This window comes from Hevea brasiliensis, chromosome 5 (assembly GCF_030052815.1).
Source record: "Hevea brasiliensis isolate MT/VB/25A 57/8 chromosome 5, ASM3005281v1, whole genome shotgun sequence".
Lineage (NCBI taxonomy): Eukaryota > Viridiplantae > Streptophyta > Magnoliopsida > Malpighiales > Euphorbiaceae > Hevea > Hevea brasiliensis.
The window spans coordinates 70,665,669-70,672,971 of record NC_079497.1 but is presented as its reverse complement, the minus strand read 5'-3'; positions in this window follow the sequence as shown (position 1 = coordinate 70,672,971).

Sequence of the window (7,303 nt, the reverse complement as noted above, 5' to 3'; positions counted from 1 at the left end):
AACTTAAGAATAGAATTTCTAACAAAATATCAATGGACCTTTTCTATTACACATAAATATATTATGTAAACGGAAAAGTGGAAATGCCTTTTATTAATAAAATATGTGCAAGATACATACTAAATGATATGCTCTAGGGCATACTACTAACATAATTAACTTCATTACCCATCAAATTCATGTGATAATGACTCAAACTTCTTCAATATCCATCGCTGCCAAACTTAAGTTCCTCAAATACTCAATCAATTCCTCAAATCTTTCCAGCCAAACAACTCATCTCAGCATTAATACCAAGTTTAATGAAGAAAGGGAGAGGAAATGGACACTTACTTATTTTGAAGCTTGCTAAAAACTCACTAAATCCCTTCCTTCTTACTGCCAATATCTTTCCCAAGTAGTGAAGACCAACTTTAATGAAGAATAAGTGAAGAAATTATGGCTTGATGATAGAAGTCTTGAGCTCCATGCAAGGTGCGGCCATGGAGGAAAATGGGAATTCAATTTCGGTAAGGTGATGAGGAGGTTGAAGATGAAGTGAAAAATGGTTGATTCATGTCACTAAGTGGTCTTATATATGTCCACTAACGTCCCACTAAGTCCCATTAATTATCAATTAACATTATATAATCCATTAACATTATAATAATCCAAAGTTATCATAATTACCATAATGCCCTCATAATTCCTTTAGTTACATTATGTGTTATATTTCTTATTTTCATGGCATTTTCAAAGTTTAATACTACTTATTTTTAATGGACATTTAGGTCAAAAGGCAAATCGGGGTATCAATTGACCAAAATGCCCCTATTCGATTTGTATTCCCGATTTTTCGGTAATACCGATTTTTGTCAGTTTCTTGATTTTTTGTTTTTCTTTATACTAATTAATTAAATTTTCTTTGACATTTTCTAAGTCAATTATACTTCAATAAATGTTTATTTAAGTCTTAAAAAAATTTTCCAGGGTTCCTCGCGATCTAGGGCTAATAAACGGTCCTCGCCGCAACTTCCCAGTGCGGTCACCCATCACTACGATTTTTGGCTCGTTTAACTTAATCACATTTCATTGCTCTTATTTTTCCTTTGCTTTTCTTATATTTTCCTCTATTGTATTTCATTATTTCATGTCTCCTCACTAACATTTAAGTGTAGTTTAAGGCATTCTAGTTGTCCGGATAGACACTGGTCACCGGAACAGTATAACGCACTACCGAATATAGGGGTGTTACATTCAATACCCGACAAAAATCCAAAAAGTACAACTGTGGTCCTTAGTAGCTTACTGGGCTGCTTTACCAATCTTTCTACCTGCGACAGCGACGAAAAACTATCGTTGAGTACAATTACTCAGTAGTGCACAACATAACAAAATACTAATTTATGCATATATTAAATCACAACTATTCTAAATACAATACTGAAATTATTAAACATATACAAAGCACAATTTGCAATTTTAGTCAAAGAATTTTTCACTTCAGAAGTCACAAAATAATTTTTATAAAAACACATAGTCTTATTATGCCATCAATATATATTTTTCATCTCAATAGCAATGGCTTATGAGGAATACCAAGGCTAGCTAGCTCAAATCTATGGGTACCCATTCAAATATCTTCCTCTACTGGCACACACCTCAACACTTCAGCCAGAGAGGGAATACAAAACTAATTCCTCCCACTAGTTAAGCTAGTGAGGCATTTAGACATTTGGTCATGACATTGTGGTTTCAAACTATTTTCATAATTTTCTAAACAATAATTTGCAAATCAACACATATAATTTATTTTCCCAACAGTTTAAACCAATAGCATATTGTTCCTTTAAATCAAAATTTTCTATACAAATAAGTTACAATTTAATTTTCATAGTCCATTCTACACAATTTGCAAAAGAAAATTCAAAGAAGTTTTTATGTTGTGCACAAACCTCTTACGAGTCGCCTCTTGGCCTTGACTCCACGTTTTCTTTCCTTTCTCAGTAGCCTTTTCAACTGAAACACACAATTTGTAGTGTTTCAGTATCATAACTTATAATAAATCTAATAAATAAATTTATGTCTACTAAATTCTAGCCCTAATATGATTAAATTAACATTCTTTGAAATTTGCATTTAGGGGTTACCATTCATGGCACTATTCAAGTTAAAATGTTGACTTTCTCATGCTTAATTGATATGTGAATTTCAATTACACCCACATACTATATTTTGAGTGCCTAACTTGTTGGTCTTGGTTGCCATTTCAATTTTTAGGTCTCCTAAGAGAAAATTCAATTTTCCAGTTTTGGTGTCCTGTTTTGCACTATTCCATTGGTCTAGTTACTGTGGGAATTTGGCTAAGTGTTCTTCATAAAAATTATTTCTTATTGTCTTATCTTTAATTCCATTTTTGAATCACTCATTTTGGAGTTTTGTAGCCCAAGATATGGTTATTTTTCTAAGGCTGGCCGGATTGGTGTTATCCAAAATTTCTGGGCACTTTATTGGTTCTGGCAATTTTGGACAACTAACTTTGGGTGGCAATTTCACTTGGTTATGGGCAGAATTTGGATTGGTATTCTTCATGAAAGTCGTAGTTCTATGTCATAACTTTCTAATGCCACAAAAATCAGGTCATTTGGACCTGCCTAGACCAAGTTATGGCCATTTGGTCATTTTTGTACAGTGGTAGTGCACATTACCCAGATTTGACCTAATTGTGCACTACCTTAATGTCATTTTTTGATCATGGTTTTTGCATGAAAATTGTGTCATTATGTATCTACTTTCATATCCAATTGGGCTCACACCAATTGGGTTGGCAGAATTTTAGTTTTGGTCCTTGAAATGGACCTAGGTCATACTGCCCAAAGGTGAACACTCTCCAATCTGAATTGATTTGCATTTCTACTCATTCCAACACATCTCAATTGGTCACAACTGACCATTTCTAACCTCAATTAGGGTCAATTGCATTAATTGACCATTTTCTTCAATTTTCCCCCTTAATTTCTAAAGCTCAAGAACCCTAATTTTTTCTAACTGTTTAATTAATGCAATTAAAGTAGATATTCAACATCTACACACTTAATTAAGCTTAATGACTCTCTTAATTGCACCCAAATAAGTCAAACACTACTCCCCTTAATGTTGTCTGAAAATCCCTCTTAGTCTCACTTGAGTAATTTGTTTGATTTCTCCATAATTTCTAAGTTTATGCAACCATAAACACATGAATTTAATCAGGATTTACAAGTTCAAGTTACTAACCTTTACTTTGAATTTCTCTTTCTCAATTTCTTCACTTTCTTCCTTCTTTTTCTTCTTCAATCTTCTTGTCTAGTGTAGTTTGGAAGCTTTTTAGGGTTTAGAGTTCAATTTGGGGGGATAAAATCAAGTTATGTGAGCTTGATTCACTTAGCTATGGAGGAGTTTTCATGAAGGAGAGAGGAGTGGGATTTTGGCTGGCTTAGTGAAGGAGAGGAAGAGTGAATTTTTTTTTATTTTCTTTTTTTTAAGTCTTATTTGACTTAGTCAAGTCAAATTTCCTTTAATTAATTATTCCTTTATTGCATCATGCATGATGTCACAAGGATGAGGTAATAATTCAATTTGCATTTACTTTTCTTTTTCCTTTATTTTCCCATAATTCTTTAATTTAATTATATATTCCGAAATTTTCATTTCTCTGATTTTATTGGACAGTTGGGTCGTGAGTCACCTCTAGGGGTGAATTGACCAATTTGCCCCTTGCCGATTTGATCCGGTTTGCAAATAATCTGGTATTTCTTCCGGAGTCCTGACCTAATTATTTGACTTACTTATCAACTCTTTTTTGTGATTTTCTCTTTTCCACTAGGTTTGCAATAGTCCTTAGGACTGCTGTGTCATAATTTCCCTTTCAAAATTAGGGCTAGGATTAATCTCGCAGTCATTTCCCGGTAAGGTCACCTATCGTTGTGATCCTCGGCTCATTTAACTTTTTATGCCTTATTTTTTCTTATTTATACTTACCTATCTGGTAATCACCATTAATTTTCATTCAAGGCTTTTCTAGCTGTCTTAAACATGGTTCTAATCCTCTTAATTGTTTATATTAACACTGATCACCGTAACGGTGAAATATACCAGGCTATGCATATAGGGGTGTTATAATTCTCCCCCCCTTAAAATAAATTTTGTCTCAAAATTTTACCTGGTATCAGTCTCTGAACAACTGTAGGTGGTGTCTCCTCATGCTCCCAAGTAGCCTCCTGGCCTAAATGATAGTTCCATAGCCCCTTAACCAATGGTATTTGCTTGTTCCGTAGCTATTTCACCTCATATGCCAGAATTTCAATAGGTTCTTCCTCATATGAAAGGTCTGGATTCACCTTAATCTCTTCTACTGGTAGTACATGAGATGGGTCTAATCTATACCTCCTCAATATGGACACATGGAAGACATTATGTATCTTCTCTAACTCTAGAGGTAGTATTAGTCGGTATGCCAAGGGACCCACTCTGTCCAAAACCTCATATGGTCTAATGAAACATGGACTCAGTTTCCCCTTTCTACCAAATCTCATAATTTTCTTCCAAGGGAAAACCTTGAGGAATACTTTCTTAACTATTGCATATTCAATATCTCTCTACTTTAGATTGATGTAGGACTTTTGACGGTTAGATGCAGCCTTGAGTCGATCTCTGATCAGTTTGATTTTCTTCTTTGTTTGTTGAACAATCTCTGGCCCAATCATCTTTCTTTTACCTACTTTATCCCAGCACAAGGGAGTTCTATACTTTTTGCCATACAAAGCTTCATATGGAGGCATCCCAATGCTTGATTGGTAGCTATTGTTGTAAGCAAACTCAATCAAAGGCAAGTGTGTGTCCCAACTACCCTTAAACTCAATCACACAAGCCCTTAGCATATCCTCCAATATCTGTATTACCCTCTTAGACTGGCCATCTGTCTGTGGGTGGAATGTCATGCTGAAGTTTAATCTAATTCCTTGGGCTCTCTGAAGACTAACCCAGAATCTAAAAGTGAACCTAGGATCTCTATCAGATACAATAGATAGTGGCACTCCATGTAGTCTCACAATCTCATCTATGTACAATTTGGCCAATCTTTCTAAACTATAGTCCATTCAGACTGGCAGAAAATGAGCAGACTTGGTCAATCTATCAATTATAACCCATACTGCATCATGGCTCTTCTGTGTCTTTGAAAGTCCCATCACAAAATCTATAGTTATTTGTTCCCATTTCCACTCAAGTATTGGCAATGGATGTAGCAAGCCAGCTAGGACTTGATGTTCTGCCTTAACTTGCTGACAAGTTAGGCATTTGGAGACAAAATTAGCTACATCCCTTTTCATACCCATCCACCAGTAATACTCCTTTAGTCCTCTGTACATTTTAGTGCTACCAGGGTGCATAGCAAAAGGAGACTCATGTGCTTCCTTCATAATGATCTGTCTTAAGTCAACGTCATTAGAAATGCACATTTTACCCTTGTGTAACAGTAGATGTTTCGCTATTTTGCTACCACCGCAAGTGCACAAATTACTAATAAGTAATAAAGTGATGAGTAGAGTATCGTTCGCATGAGGGTTTTGTTTAGCAAGTACCAATCTTTATAGTAATCTAGGCTACAGAATACTTAGGGAATGAAGTTTGTTACTTTAAAACACTAAAATGGTAATATTAAAATGAAGTGATTTATTTGAAACAATTCTAGAATTAAGATTTCACACTTGAATCTCACTAGGAATGTTATCTAGTTTATTTATTGAACTGAGGATCGTTTTCCTTGATGGAAATCAATCCTAAGTTATCCTAAATCCTCTCTCAAGGCACCTAGGGTGTATTCTAATTAACTCAAACCCTACTTTTGTGGTGATTGAATTAGTTAGAATCCTTTAAGATTTTTGACCAATTTTGGAGTTCCACAAAGGTATCAGCCTATGTCTAGGTCAGAATTCCTAGGTTCAAGATCTAGATTTTCTAATGTTAACCTTTAACTTTTAGTCCTTCAATTAATATCTACAATCATGGCTAAGTGGCTACCAGCACATAGCATGTATTAAGATCACAAGAAATTAAATTAAGAAACGAATCTCAAATTCAATAAATAAAACTTAGTGTTCATCCATAATAATAATTACAAGTGCTACTCTCCCAAATCAAGAATAAGAAAACTACCCACTCATGGTGAGCTTAGCAATCATTATGATAAAAGGTAAAAACAGTAAAAAGAAAATTATGTAGAAGAAATAAAACAATAAAGATCTATCTAGGAAGATGAAACGAAGGAATCGAAGAAAGTTTGCAGCTTTGATCTTGTGGAGCTTCAGCTGGAAAACTTCTTTTGGTACTGATGTAGATCCCGACAGCAGTAACCTTCAGCAGCACTCCTGACGACCCCTTTTCTGATGTTTTCTTTCCTATTTATATTGGTTGCTCTAGGGTTAGGTCATTTTGAGTCCAAAAGGCTTTAGGAGTCTCATTTGAATCAGGAAACAAGAGTGGGAATTCGAGTAAAAAACTAGCTGCTGCATAGTACACGGCCCGTGTGTCACTACATGGGTCCCGTAATGTAGGGCTGTGTAACTTGCTGGAGGAGAATTGTGAAATCTTGCATTGGCATAGAAAGTTACACGGGTCTGCGCCAACTACACGGGCCGTGTACTATTGGTCCCATAAGGTGCTTCAAGCTTGTCCCCGGCAGAGACTTACACTGGTTCCTATAGATTACACGGGTCTAATTACATGACTCGTGTACTTGTACTTCTCCATTGATTCTTTTGGCTTTCTTCTAGTAGAGAGTTACATGGGTCTGGGGCTTGGTTTACACAACTCGTGTACTTTGTATCAGCAGCAATTCTCTGTTTCTTGACTTCTCCAAGCTTTCCTTTGCACTTCTATGCTTTGGGGCTTCACCCAAACACCTGAAATGATGCAGAAACATGGAATTAAGGGCTTGACAATAGAAATTACAAAAACTAATGAATTCAACTACTATGCATGAAAGTACTTGCCTAAATGCTATGAAATAGTATACAAATGTGCTTAAAAACATCTATACAATTCAAGTGTATCAAATACCCCCAAACTCAAACTTTTGCTTGTCCTCAAGCAAAGCAAAACTCTGTTTTAAAACATATTTCAGGGGATACTTAGGAATATAACCAACGATTTAATAAGCATAGAATTGAACTCCTCCAACCTTCATTCTAATTTCCCTTTTTCAAGGCATAAAGGTTCTAATAGCTGCCTGTTTAGAACTTCATCTCATTTCATGGTGTTTCGACTAATTATTTCTCTATACAAG